The following is a 15736-nucleotide window of genomic DNA, read 5'->3' as shown; positions in this document are numbered from 1 at the left end:
GATAGATAGATAGATAGATAGATAGATAGATTGATAGATTTTTACAAACATCACTCTTCATGCATACTTAGAGAGGATTACATTTAGCAGAGGCTAAAATGGCTCAGATTTTTCGGTCCACGTTTCAGCACCACGTAAGAAGGACAGCTCCCTCCCATGCTTCCACTGGGGCCATGAACAAACAGCCTTCTGTGTTCACCATGCCAAGAAAAAGGAAAGAGGACTAGATCCATGTGTGAAGACTTAGTTATTAGCCATACATGCCATCCTTGAATTCTATATTCAGGACTAAATATTTTATCTGTCAGAAATTTCCCCATTTGGATCGCCATAGCATACACATATTGGTGCTAAATGTGGCAGATTTTCAGATACTGTAGTCTCTGGAGAATATGCAGTTAGGTAAGGGAAGGTGGATGGATTGAGTGTCTTATGCATGTGTAACGAATAGTTACGCACTTTTGCTGTACTTCCAATGAAACATCATGTACAAAACTCTTTTTTTTTTTTACTTATTCTTTTCTTAGTAGGCTCTTAATGACACGCACTCAAATCAAGGGCTGAAAAGCAAGCACGTGCACCGACGTGAGCGCGCCCATCTTTTCCAGCTCCAAATGAGCGCGTGATCAGAGATATTTTAGATAGAGGCCGCACTGTGAGTGACGATTAAAGCTTGGGTTAAATTTGCCCTGATGTGGATGTTGTCCCTGGAAAAACAAATTAGAGAAGATAAGGTACAACGGTTTGACAGCAAACTACAAGAACGAACAGAGAGTTGCAGTTGGTTTAGCCTACAGGGACCAGCAGACAATCAGACAAACACGTTTTTTTTCACATACAAACTTACATGTTCATAAAGACGCCTTGGTCTTCGGGATTTTTTCTGCTTCTGATGGAGACAGGTTCCTGCTCGCTCCCTCCACAAAACTGCATCCAAAAACATCCGCAATTCTTAGGCGATTTTGCATTGACGATATTTTCTTTTCAGACACATTGTGCTACTGCTCTCAGAACGACTTGGTATGTAATCCACACATCAGTCTGCATGAAATAGATTCAACTCACACAGCGACACAGCCGATATTTCCTCCTTTTTTCAGGATACACAGAACACAAAGGCGCCTACAAGTGCCATTGTTGAATTTACTCTCCCGATGCAAAGAGACACCCACTTGGGATTTAGATTTTCTCAAAGAGATCAGTTAGGTCAATGGGAATGGGTAATATTGTTTTTTTTTCTTCTTTGAAAATGTTAAAAAGAAGCCGAAGAGAACCTCCTCTGGTCAATTTCCAGCTGGATCCATCCTGAAAACCCCGTAAGCACACTGCAGAGTGAAGCAGACCACCATCCATACATAGAGGGGCAGCAGTGGGGTTATTTTAAAGTCCCATTCGTTTTTTTCTCCAAATGTAACTTTTCTTCAAGTCTCTTGTCTTAGTCATCAAGGCTACTGAATCTGATTAGATTTCACCTCACAACCCAGTGCGGATTCCAAGACGCTTATTTTTTATCTTCCCTCCTGGTTGTCTCGATGAAAACAGTCCCGCAACTGAGCGATTTAACTGTTATCCTATACATCGGGGGATTTGAAAACTTGCAAAAATTGATGAAAATCTCTTTTTTCAGCTTCAGCGTCTCCATTGTAAGAGAAAAATATGCCACATTCGAGATAAAAATCCAGCAGATATCCTCAATAAGCCTTTAAACCACCGAAGGAAGCAGTCCTTGATGCAAACAGTCGTTCCGTTTTTCTTTATTCCCACGTTTTTGCGCCGATTCGCGTTTTTTTAGACTATCTGGACGGGAGTTATAGTTTACCAAAGGTAGGCATCACTTCTGCGCCCTCGTTCCATCCACGTACGCTTTTCGCCGATTCAAAGTCTCGCGGAACCATCAATGAGACACACAAACGGGGGTAAAATGGGTTTGAAGGGTTATCATCCACAGATTTCTGTTCGTCCGAGTCCTGTCACCTCCTCTTCTGTCGATGCAGGCTGCTTGTGCTCACAGGTGATTTTGTTCCAATGCGCGCAGGCAGGCTTTGCCCTTCCGTGCGCTTTACCATACCTCAGTGCTTTCTTCATTTACGTACATCCCTCCGGAAAAAAAAACGCAGCAATAGATGGACACTGAATTGATAAGTACACGAGGGGGTCTTCATTTAGGTTACCTCCCACTGACAAGCTTGTTCACCGAGTGAGTCTGTTCATCCAGTCACTGCTGGTGCACCGGAGACGCAGTTTCCCCTCTTCAGTTTCAGACTTCACATTTCTTCACGGGAACTTCTGGGGCTGCCAAAAGATCTCTACTGCAGGGATCTCTCACGAAAGGCTCGCTTTTAATAATAAATATTTTGCCTTTGCCCTTCTATTTCGCTAGTCAGTTTTAAAGAGGCAAAAAAAAACTACAACAACAATGTAAATCGTTTTTTAAGCGCGCATCAATTTGTGTCCGTGTGCGCGAGAGGAGATAAAAGGAGAGAGGGGTGTCGACAGATAGACAAGAGACAAATTCTCTCTATGTGTCTTTTGCAAATGAGACACGACTGCCACCTACCGGCTTCCGTTGCCTGCTCGTTGCATGATAGTGGCCTCAGGCTGATTGTCGCATAGGATTACTCTCCCATGAGAGACTAAGTTGTGTTTATATAGGGTTATGCATACACCATATCTATTTCAGCTTGAAAACGCTGCAGGGTACAACATGAGACGTATAAGCCTACATAATTGTTTTATGGTGACGACATGGTAAGCACACCATCACAGTTAAATGAACACAAGCACATGAGAGAAGTGTGACCGTTTGACAGTCCAGAATAGTTAATATTAGTAGATATATCTACTTGGTGATGTGTGCTACTCAATATGAAATCACATGCTTATGTTATATAAGCACATATATTTTGAACATTGTGTCTAACACAGAAGACTTCAGCACTTCAGAGAGATTTTTGCATCCACTGGTCATGTCATAATAGATGCGAGAAAACATTTGAATGCCAGAGCAGGGATGTGTCCATCGAGCTGTCAACATCCCATCTCATTTCCCTCAGTGCATCATTCATCCATCTTCATAACTGTCGACCTGCCTGTCTGTGCATCTACCATATGGCAGTAAAGAGGACCAACCTAATTCTTTCCAGTTGAAGTAGACATCCTTAACCGCCAATTTTACACTCCATTCTTGCCTCAGATTTTTTTCCAAACCAGCAAATGAAACTTATTAAACCCACTTTGCTCTTTAAGATCATTGGGCAGTGTTTTTGTAAAACATCCTTTCGATCCATAGCCTTTCCATGCAATTGACATGTAACTGCCAGGGTCACTTCTGAGTGCTTACTTCCGTAATTGGTGTTATGTTGCTGTATGACGGCCTGGCCTAATGGTTTTGATTTAACGCTTTTTCTTCTCCTGCTGCTGGGAGTTAGTAGTTCTCTGATGATGCAACGTCGTATTTGCTGTGTGGGAACCATCAGCCAGCAGAGGTCCTTTATCTTGATTTATGTAGCTTCTGAGACCAGAGTCTTTGCTGGCCGATACACCTGCTTCCTTAAAGTGGAGCATTTGAATATACAGATTTTGTTGCCAGATTTCATCCCTAAACTAGTCATTAAGTCCCACTGTTCAGCTCATTAAACGTTGTTTAAAATTCAGCTGTGAGAGTCCTGACTGAAATCTAAGAAATACGACCACATTGCTTAAACTCTTGAATCTTTACACTGGCTACCTGTTACTTAGAGAATTGATTTCAGATATGTCTGCTTGTGTTTAAGTCTCACTGTGGTTAAGCTACCCTAATACATCTCTGACATGCTTGTGACATGTGAACAGGACTCCAAATAACATCTGGTGTTGGTGCACTGGCAGTCACAAGAGATAAAACAAAACACAGTGAAGGAGTGTTTAAAGATCAGATACTATTTGACTAGCCCTGACTCTGACCACCTTTAAATCCTTTACATTTAGAAATGTGACTGTTCTAGACTGCCAAACCTACCCTCTATGTCTTCTGTTATTATTAATGAATGATTCTAATCAATTTCTAGGAGATCTATTATACTCCCTTTTACCATTCATTATTTAAGTCTTTATGATTTATGAGATGCACAGCTTACAATCCTCCTTGTTTATCTTGTATTGGTGTCAGTCAAATTGCTAATTTCAGCCATTACAAACTGTTCATTTCAGGTTGTGTCACAAGGCCCTTCTCCCCAAGGGGCCCACTATCCTCCGATTGGCCAGCTCTGCTGTTAGTCGCAGAGAAATTTAAGTTGAGCTTCCACATGGGCATGCACTCAATGCTCAATGGTTTGAGTATGGAGAGCCAACATTGTAACATAGTATGTATATGTATATGTGTATATATATATATATATATATATATATATATATATATATATATATATATATATATATACACACACACACACACACACACACACACACACACATATATACATATACACATATACATGACGTATCATATATGTATCAGCATAGTATATGTCCTACAATTTGTTACTACTGCTCCATTTAATTGAAGATCTGTGTCTTCAATTTTGGTTTATTTCAATGTGAAGAACTTGAACATGACTTGAATTTATTCTGTATTGTCGGGATGATCCTATAGTACATATTTCTTTTTTTAAACATAACTCAGTTTGTTTATCGACTAATTCTGAGCACCAAACTGTTACCTGCATTTCAGTGCTGGTTTGACTGTAGTAAAAACTGAGAAAGAAAATAATCAGTGGCATTATATTCAAGTATTGATTTTTACCTTGGAGTTATTTATTCAGTGTTTTTTTAGGTTTTACACTACACTTTAGATTTTGAAATGTGGATTTTACTGGGGTGTAATTGCAGATTCCCAATGCCACATTTTGATGGCATTAGCGGTAGTATCTGATAGTGTTGTTGGTATTGGAACGTCTCTAGTTCATTGTAAAATTCTAAGCTTGCTTCACACATTAAATCAAAAGCCTTACTGAAGCAATCAGAGGTCACACTCACAATTGGACCGCGATAGCAAAGATCACCCTGTCCTTAGAGAAGCTTAAAGTGCTGTTGTGCTGCCATTGTAAACAATGTGACCTTGTTTCTGAAAGGGCAAGACACATACAAGACTCTTGAGGGCAGTTGTTCCTGGAGGAGCAAGGACAGGTAAAAAAGCTTACTTAAGGGAATTCTCCAGTATAGATTATTGGTTAAGCGCTCAGGATCCTCGTAAAAAATTAACAAAAAAATGATTGCCAGGACTTAATAACGAGAATCACAGAAGCAGAGGTGTTAGAATAAGCTCAACATGATTATATATTTTCCACATCATGCTCTTTAGAGTCACTTTAAGAAGGCCACCCGAGAAAAAAACATCTGTTTTGACAGAGAAGGAAGAAAAAGCAGCAAGATGCCATTCAGAGATGGTTTAAGGCACTCAGATCTCTTCCCTTCCCTGAGTATTTTGTTGTCAGGGTCTGAAAAATACAGGATTCAATTAGATAATGTAATAATCATGTTGGTTATGCCATGTAGATCTCATCCAGTAACCAAAGGAATATGTATGTAAACATGGCATGGGTTGATCAAATCCTTACAACATAAGCTTAATGTTAAATACATAGCCAGTTAGAATAAACCGTCCCTGGAAAAAACTCTGTCAAACTAAAACGCTGATAAATCATTTGAACACTTCAACACTTCACTTCACCCCTCTCTCTGGGTGATCTTCTCCCCAAAAATAGTCACCTGCTCGGAGACTGTGTGAGAAGGAGGTATTGTGGCACCTTCAGCCGCCCCGTTTTAAAGGAGGATGTGAATACATTAATAATGTGTGTGGTTTTTTTTATTTTTTTTTATTTTGAGATCTGGTATTTATTATTCATGATGTTGTTTTGGAGGGGTATGAGACATCACTACTGATATCCTGCAAGGCTCAGAGGCAACACAATAATGTAGTCAAGTGTGTATTGAGACGGAGAAGCGAGTCTGCAGGCCTGCAAATGTTTCACAAGTCGTTCCTTTCTATTCTGCTCCAACGAACTGAGTGGACTCTTGTGTTTGTAATGTTTAATTTCCATTGTACTCTCTATAAAAACATACTTTAACCTTCCAACATTGCTTATTTTATAAAGTCAGTGAAGGAAATTTAGCAAATAAATATGTGATTGTGTTCGCTGAGACTCAAAGCAATGCATCAGATTTCACAGGCTTCATAACTAGGTGCATCAATTTGTTTGCAGTCCTTTAATCTCCTCTTTGATCCAGACTCATCTCTTACTGTACTTCTTATTCAAGTCTATCTTTGGCCCAAAGGGCCCGCAATCGAAGAATTAATTCTTAGCATGCATTCCGCACTACTCCTGGCTCAGATTCTCCTGTAACAACCCTTGATCTTGGGTAAATTAAATAATTCAAAGCATGCTTCACCGTCGTAAAAGGCCCTAAGCAACTTCTATTGCATCATAGAAGAGTGGGAGAGGCAGGATGACTGGCAAAGTCTTGGATATTGGCTGTGGCTCAAAGCAGCTGTATCATAAGATGAGAAGGTCCACACACTCAAGAGGGAGGAATCAATCAACGATCATAAGGTGATCAAGATATAACTTATTATAGCATGGAGACTATCATCTATTATCATCTGACAGTGGTGTCCTTAAAATCTAACAACATGAGTAACACACACATTCTTAAAATCACATGCAAACAAATTTCCAACTGAATGCTTTAATGGCTGGTTAATATCCAATCAAGCACACATCCAATAAGGAAGTCTGCATCAGTACATAGAAACATCTCTTAATCTGACTGCTTGTGGGGTGCGGTAAGACGTGGTTTAATACAAAAGAGAGGATAGTGATAATTATCTTTATTATTGTCACAAACACTCCAGAGTTGATATGTGGCCTGATTATAGATATATTAATGCCTTGGCTCTCTCGCTTTGATTCATAAAAGAAAGGGTGTTCCCCTGAGAGTCTCATTCTGTTCCTGGATTCATTCTGTGGTGAAGACTGAATTAACAGTGTTTTGATGGTGTGGGTAGCAATAGTGGTTAGTGCAACTGGCCCTACAATAAAGTTGTGAGTGAAGCTGTAAATGATCAAGTTTTGAAAGAATGTAATTCAAATAAAGAGGCTGAGTGAAATGTTTCATTTTTTTCTTTGTTTTAAAGAATTTAACCTTTTAGGTCATTTATTTTCTCTAGTTTCTGCAGCTATTTACTGTAATTTGAACGCAACTCGCAGCTGGACAGTGCATTTATTGCAATCACAGTCATTCTAACCATATTTTTGATTTTTTTTTCCTTTGGCATTTCATGGGGTAATGTATCACAACTTGTCCTCTTACATCCCCCTGCTAGTGACAACTTTTGTTTTCTTAATTTACAGGAAGATATTTGGATTCATTCTCAAAAGGTCCCACGCAGGCTAAACAAGGAAGCGTTAAAACACACCACGTGATGCGTCTGAACGCATCACGTTATCAGAAACCAACACAAACCAATGAGATTACGTTCTTAGCAATAAACCTCCCCTTAAACTTTCACGATTGGTTGCTGGTAGAAAGGAAGAGTCCTTATTTGGATTACATAGTGTTGTGCAGGAAAGAGAGAGCTTTACAGAGATATCAGTCATGACGAGCAGCCGTGACACAGCACGTCCCGTTAGAATGCTAACTTTCGGACAAATTTACGCAAAATCTAACGCCACGACGAGACAAAATGTATTAAAATATACACATAAATGTATTATTTGGATATTTTCTTTATGGTAGTTTGAAAGATTACATGTTCAGTGACTGAATAAGTTCAACATCTCAAAAATGACCAGTGCATAAAAAATGGGTGTTTTTCCTGCCGTGTCTTGCCTTGAGAGAACATTTAAGGGCAAAGACTGAGCACCGTAGAAATATTGCCAAACATAAAGACATTAATGTATTTGCTCGTGTTTGGCCAAATGGTTAAAAACAGGTCTAACAACTATGGTCGTCAAAATTCAGGCATTTGGAAACATTTGTGGGAGGTTTGGTTTCTGTAATGCGTGGGCATTAAGCAAATATGTATTCCTTTCAGCCTGCGTGCAACTTCTTTGTGGGTCATGTCTGAGTGCAAGTATCACAATTTTGTGATGCAAAGATGATGTAGGCAGTTGAAATGTACTGTGTAAAATTTGATGGAGAGAGAACCAATACACAGAAATGATATTGGTGCTGCAGAGCATGATGAAATGTGGTTAACTACAATTAAAGTTTTATCCAAAAGATTTCATTCTGTATGAATGTCTGTTACTATGACAAGTCAACCTGAACATGGTCAAAATGGTGGAAAGGTTTTGTTTTCCAAGATATGTTCACATGTCCTGCAGGCTTATTTGAACACAAAGTTGATGTAAATATACACAATTCAGACCAATTCCCTTGCATTTAAGGATGAAATTGAACATTCATTAGACAGGCAAAGAGAAGGTGAAAGATTTGAACTCGTACAAGAAACACTATACTCCTCTTCATGAATTGAGATGCGTATTGCATAGACAAAGCCCTCTATGCTGTTTACTGTAAATAAAGAAAAGGTTTAGCATGGGTGATCGTATAATGCAGCGGTCTTAACAACCACAACCATTTTTTTATTCCAAAAATAAAGCCTGGATTCATAAATCATTAGCACTTTCCTCAATCACCCATCACACTTTTTACAACCGCCAACGATTTTTTTAACGTCCTCATCTCAAAATGTAGACCTCTGCCTGAACATTCATATAATGTTTTTATCTGCTGTACATCCATCAATACACATCTTAAAAACGTTTCTTTGCTGTGTCACAAGAAAGAAAGATGCTTTCGAACCTCCTTTGTGAAGGATGTTGCCAGTCAAGCATGACTGGCTGTTTCCTCCACTGGTAAACCGAAGCACAGGGAATTGTGCAATGCATGAAAAAAACTTCAGAGGGTACATAGCTGCTTGTTGTAGAAATTTGAAATTACTATTTCACATTGAACATGCATTTTGAGTTTAATTTATGATGGCATAAAAGCGAGACATCCTTGGATAGTTTACATATTAATTAACACACGAAATGCACTGCAAGGTTAACAGTGTTCTCACTCAGAGCCAACTCTGTGCCCATTTCCTGCAACTATCAAATGCAGTTCAGTCTGTGTCACCCTCCATTTAGAGCACAGAATTAGAATGCTGTCCATCGTTTAACAACTCTCTATTCCTGATAGAATTGTCTATTAATGCACAGCCATTAAAGGCTTACAAAGTTTGCTACTGAGAAAATCTTGACTGACAATCGGAGGATAAAGCTTTAAGCTTGACATAAACCTTGTAATCCCGTATCATAGCAGATTTAGACTGGGAGTAACCTCACTTTCAGCTTGTTTATCTCCTTGGCTGTTTCATGCAAAACAAGCGGTGCTCCAGACAATGGCGTACCTATTCACATGTGAGGCTGGGAGCAGATTTGCAGCATCTGGATGTGACAGCGGATCCCCTTTTCGTCTAATCCTCCGAGTGCTTGTCTTTCTGCTTTGACACATGGGGATGGAGTGGGCCATCCATTCACATCCTGCCTGCCATAGGGCAGATAAACAGAGAGAGAGAGAGAGGGAGAAAAACACTGAGTAAATGCCCATATAATCTACAAGAAACATTAGAAGGGACTGCATATTTTATCAGCTTTGTCTGCTGCCAATAATATACCGCTTGTACTTAGTGGCATGGAGGTTGATTAGCTCTTATATTAAGTGTCCATTTAGATTGGTATTGAACACACACACAATGAGAACAGCGTAATGCGTGGGAGCAAGAGAGCCTATGATGTGTTTTGGAGAGGGAAAACTGTTTTTTGTTCTTTTTTTTTTTGCTTTTACTGAATAAAAGCATATATATATATATATATATATATATGTACACACACACACAGATATATATACATGTGTGTATAAATAAGTATTTTCTAATGCTTTTATTTAGAGTGAGGACAGTGGATAGTGTTTGGAATTGCAGGGAGAAGGTGGGGGATGACCTTTGGGAAAGGAGCCACAGGGCAGATTCAAACCTTTGTCGTCCGCTCGGAGGACTTAAGCCTCTGTACCTGGGGAGTGCACAACAACCCCTTGGCCACTGGCGCACCAGTAGTATATAAAGTACAGTTTACCAGACAAAATATCCTTGAAGAAAAATAGTCCAAAAAGAGCTTTTTTGGCCTTGGCAACACATCCCCTTAAAAATGTTTGAACTCTTTTTTTGGAACTCCATGAGACTGACTCTGATTACTTCAATTATCTTTCTCCCAGAAAGGTAATTTAACAGTATGGTTAACTACAGACAATAGGAATCAGTGAGTGGTAAATGATGACATTCATAAGAGCTGCTTGTGCTAATGTCTTATGGGCAAGCTAACAGTATTTTAAAGAGATTAGCGAGATGAGCAATAGAATATGGAGCCAGATGTGACATAGCATGAAAAAGTGTGACCATTAAACACAGTGGCTGACTGGAGAGTAATTCCCCACCTCTGATCTTTCTGTGGCTACTAAATAGTCACTTCATTATTACTTTTTAACCTTGTTAACCATTCAAATAAATCTGACAAATCAGATGGTACGTGTAAAGTAACCCTTTCAAACTGCATCAGCAATAAAGAGTTTGGTATAATCACCACAGATGGCTGGTGTCATAAAAACTGTGTAGCTCAAGTTTGGATGGTTTTAAAAGCTTTCTATTGCCATGGAAACAATGTCAGGGTTGTGGTTAATTGAAGTATATCAGGTGCTTGTATTTATACAAACCTTCAAACTCACACTGACTGATAGACAAGTGTTTTGTTTTGTTTTTGCAAAGGAGGCCTCAGCAGTCATTGCATGTCATGCAGTTTTAACAAAGTGATTTTTGTCTGCAAGTATGAATATGATAATATATAAAATAAAACACCTAATTACTAGACAGTTGTAGCACAATTCTTTACAATAGGTAACACTTTATCTCCCTTAGCTTCATCTGAAGGACTTTAAGCACTTTGAACTCTGATGGTCACTTTATACTTGTATCAAACAGCCATTGTTTATACTGATATAAACAATGGCACACACACACACACACAAAATAAATCACCCCCTCACATTATGATAAAATTCAATCACACTGATCTGTTATTGTTCTGTCTTTAAAAACAATTTTGTATATCCAGCTATAAGGCAAATGTATTTCTGGAGTCCAATATATTCAAAGCGGCCTGTAATACATGTCCACACTCACATCTACTGAAGGGGTGTGTGCTTTTCAATCTGAATATACATTACTTCTGTAATGGACAATCAATATGAGGAATCTGACAAATACTTAATAAGGGCTGTGGGCATTTTGTATAGTGTTCCACATGAAATCATAGGCCTGCTTTTAAGCCTTTTCTTTGTAAACCTTAGCTGATGAACCCTTATATGCACCAAAAAAAGCTTCTGGCGAAAAAGAAAATAGAAAATAATAAAAAGAAAAACTTTTGATCTCTACCACTTGGAGCACATAAATAAAAAAATAAAGGAAATCAAACACTGTGTCTTTGCTTGGAAGAACACTAAAGCGGGCTGGGTAAACAGGTTTAGTGCCAACAAACTTTGAAACAAGAACAAAAAAGTGTGATGTGTAAACCAAACTTTTGGAGGTTTTTTTTTCCTGCCTTGCAAATTCATATCAGTTGGAAATACAGTATACTGTTCCACAGTCTTTGCATCATTATTAAAACATCAAGAGTTAAAAAAAGAAGAAGAAAAGAAAAAAAGTATTGCATATAGTGCACATTACTATGACATAATGTGCTATTTCTGTTGAGCACTGAAAACATTCTCTAATATTAAACTTTTACCAGATATGTGTGCATTGTGTGTCATCTCGCTCCAGCTGTCTGGTAGCACCACCGCTCAACTTGAGTCACGACAAAAAGAAGTTGAAGCTTATATTCAAAATCATGTAAAACAGCATGAGATTTTACTATATGTGCGGTATGAACATAATAAAAAAAAACACATAAGGTTGTTTTTGAAAACAACTAAGTTAAAGTTAAGGGGATTTGCTCGGGTTTAATGTTGGTTCAACACGTGACTTCCTGTCCCACTCGATCTGCTCTGTGGCAAACTGATGACATCTGACATCAGGCAAAAATAAAAGTTTTGCATACCTGCTGCAAAGCGCTCTGCGGCTGCTGGAGCTGGGACAGAGCTTAGACGCAACGGAGCCAGTAGAACCAGTGAAAGTACACACAATGACTGAAGTGAAACCTGCCGTGGTGCTGTGGAGTCATACAGTTGGTGAATTCGGTTGAATTTAACAGTAATGCAGGGACAACATTTCAAAGTCGCCCTGACAACATTGCACTCAAACATCAGCTAATGATTAGTTGAAGTAGGAAGAAAGTTATGAATCTAATAGTGACTACACGAAACATTAAAACCAAAAAAGGAATAAGCAACAGCAAATTAGAAAACAGTAACAAAGAAAAACACACAATCAGACAAACCATGTAAAAAATTATCTCTGAAATTCATCAGGCACAGCTTTGTTTTGCAGACACACAATGCAGGAGCAAGTAGTTTCTACTTTACATATAATCTAAGTGGATGAGCTTGAAATGACTGTGTGCACACCGGGTGAAAAACCTGTCGACACCGTGTGACATGCAGATACCCTGAACTGAAAACTGTGCCCTGTTGACAGTGTTATGCAAGCCAAATGCTTACCCAGCTACTAGCCAATGATGTTGTCCTCTTGTGATACTGCTGTTCCTCAATAACCATTTACTGTATTGTGAGATACATGTATAGCTCTTTTGTTCTATGCACAGCATTTTGGTCTGATGTTGTTCAAATAACCTGTGCTGCTTCTTATGTACACAAAAACACTTATTTATTCTGGTACAATTCAATGAGGCTATGAAGTCAGATCAGTTTGAATGGAGTAAGTAATAGTTGTACAGCTTGTGTGCAGTGTTAATCAGTATGTGTAGATACTTTCTGATGCTCCGTAACCAGTATCAACAGACTTGACCAGATTTTCTGCTGAATTACTGCAATAATTGTTGATTCTTTTCATCCAGTATTAATGTACCTACTAATCCAATGATACACTGAAAGCATTACAAGTCAAGTGTGCATCCTGTGCACTTCAGCTCATCAATAACTGCATCTCAGTTAAGGACTTACACCTCAATTTCATAATTTGTCGGTATCAAGTCAATAAATTAGAGAAGTAAAACTCAGGTAATATATTTCATTGTGCTTAGAAAAGCAGTGGAGACATCTTGGGGTGACATTCAGAGTCAATGTTTATCATTAGTGTTAGTCCTGGACTGTAGGAGCCGAATGTAAGTGTATTTTAATTGCCTTTAATTTGTAACAAATTTTTTGTGTGCGCCCTCCATAGGCAGAGTGGCGCGTCTATAAAGTGGAGCACAGAGCACACTTGGGAGAAGACGGGTCACAGCGCACACCGTCATTGACTGCAGGCTCAGCAGTCATGTTTAATGATAGGCATTACATGTTTTTTAGGTTCTTTGATTCAATTCATGTATATTTTTTGTTTGCTTTCATTTACAATAAAACAATAAAACTATCAGCAACAACTCTCACTGGATTTTTTTTTGGATCAAGTCTGTGCATTTGATGAACAGTTCCCGTTTCTTCCAAAGTGGTAAAAATAAGAAGATGTTGGAGAGGATACAGGACAAACCTGATTTTTTGAGTTTTTGCCACTTCATGGACAGAAGATTTTGATTAACGTTCAACTTATATTTCATAGTAGGACTTCAAGTGTCAAGGTGAGTGGCCCAATGCTCATAGAACATATACAATGAATTTGCTTCCTCTGCAGTCGGCCATCACCGCCAACACCATCACAACGTCTTTATGTGGCTCTAATGCATTATTTATGAACATCTTAAAACATCATTTGAAACAGCACTTTACCAAACTCTAAAGCAATACCATAAAAAAAAATCCCTCTATAAAAAAATAAAAATAAAAAGCAGGATAATGCTCGGCAAATTGAAAATAAAGCGACGTAAGAAGACCAAATGCCTTCATACATAAAGTTGTGTTAGTAGTGACAGAAAGGCTATGGCTTTATAAAACAATGAGACTGCACATAGATGAGGATTGGAAGGATGTGATGGGGGCTATAGCAGTAGAGTCAGCACCACAAACAACATTCTGATACAAGAATTGGGTGCATGTAGAAAGCTATGGTTTGTACTATAATGTAAGGAATGATGTTCCTTATGATAACTACAGGTTCATACCTCCTACTGTTGGCCTGCCTGGTTTGATGGGACAATGAATATAAATAGTTTAAAAAGTCTATTCTTCCCAAAAGTGTATCAACTAAGTACTACAACTGAAAACTGGTCCTCTGTTTAAACTATTCCTCTATTTGAATTCGACAGACTGCAGAATAATATAGATTTTCTCCCAGAATCAGCAGGCTCAAATACATTAAGGACCAGATATACACTCTATGGAGACAGTTCCAATGGCTGACTGCAGGTCAGTCAAACCTCTTCCTCTGTGGTTCTCTAGCCTCTCTTTCAATGATTTATCCACTGAAACACACACACACACACACACACACACACACACACACACACACACACTCGTTCAGTAAGTTTTTCACACTTAAGAAAGCAGATTTGTTTAATACTGTTGTCCCACAGCCACAGCTGCAGTCATGCAGGACTTTTATATAAAGCAAAGCAATGAAGTTAGATTTGCAAAGTCACAAGCTGAATCACTCCACCACAGAAGTCCCATACTCTTACAAGAATCCAGCAGCACTGCAATAGAAACACAGCCTCAGTAATCTCCAGTCTTCGTGGGTAATGTTCTTATTTCAGTTTGGTCTATGTGTCCTTATGTAACACAACCAGTTACACAAATTGAAGAACATTGAGTATTGAGCAAGTTAAGTAGCATGATGGGTCTCACAAGTATAATTGTATTTATCTGGGTTTCTCAATCTTAATCTGTTTGTGAATCCACTCCGTGATGTCACCTCCGCACGTCCATTAGGAGGATAGATAAGATCACAACCTGTGTCTCACTTTACTGAGCTCTAGTTTAAAGATAGAAAGGGACATTGGAGAGAAATCTTGTCTTTGTAAATACATGTCCAACAGTTTTGGCATACCAGTTGTGTTTAAAACAGCAGCAGAAGTGAGTGATGTGCTAGTGAAGCAGTTGTTATCGACCGGCATCTCCAGAAGCCTAAACTCTCCCAAATCCTGTCATGCCCTGAGCATTTCATGAACACACACCTTCTCCTCCTCCCTAGTATAACTACGATCAGGGTTTTCTTTTTATTAGAACAGATGTGTTCGGCTGTGGCAAAAGAAACTTTGGTGTTTTCCCTGACTATCGTGTTGTTCACCCAGCAACTTGCGGCACTGATTTGCATGCCCCTCCCGCTCTATGCCCTACCCCGTGGCAAGCTCAGTGCACACTGCATCTGATCTGAAAGGCCCTTTAAACAGCACACAGTACAAGAGAGTAAGGTACAATGTACAAAAGCGGGTGCATTTTGTTGGTAATCCTTCATTGGTCACAACATGAATGTTACCTTTTAACTCAAATTAAATTATTGCGCTGCAGCAGAAAGGATTAGTACATCTCCTCATATGTGAAATTGTTGCAGGATATAACGGACACCCACATGGCTTGAATCATTGACTGATCCCTGTTAACAGCAGGG

General features: G+C 38.9%; 1 protein-coding gene across 3 annotated transcripts in view; it reads right to left on the bottom strand.

Moving 5' to 3' along the window:
• Nucleotides 1-15736, bottom strand: part of lrrc4ca (leucine rich repeat containing 4C-a) — a 167182-nt gene that overhangs the window by 48975 nt on the left and 102471 nt on the right. For 2 of the 3 annotated variants that reach the window (XM_079347034.1, XM_079347035.1), the window contains one exon: nt 9437-9573. The gene's annotated coding sequence lies outside the window, so the exon portion shown is untranslated. Of the gene's footprint in view, nt 1-847; nt 2540-9436; nt 9574-15736 lie in introns of those variants that run through there. The other variant, XM_079347033.1, reaches the window with a different exon arrangement.

This window comes from Symphodus melops (assembly GCF_947650265.1).
Source record: "Symphodus melops genome assembly, chromosome: 6".
NCBI classification, from domain to species: domain Eukaryota; kingdom Metazoa; phylum Chordata; class Actinopteri; order Labriformes; family Labridae; genus Symphodus; species Symphodus melops.
This window is presented reverse-complemented; position numbering and strand designations above follow the sequence as displayed.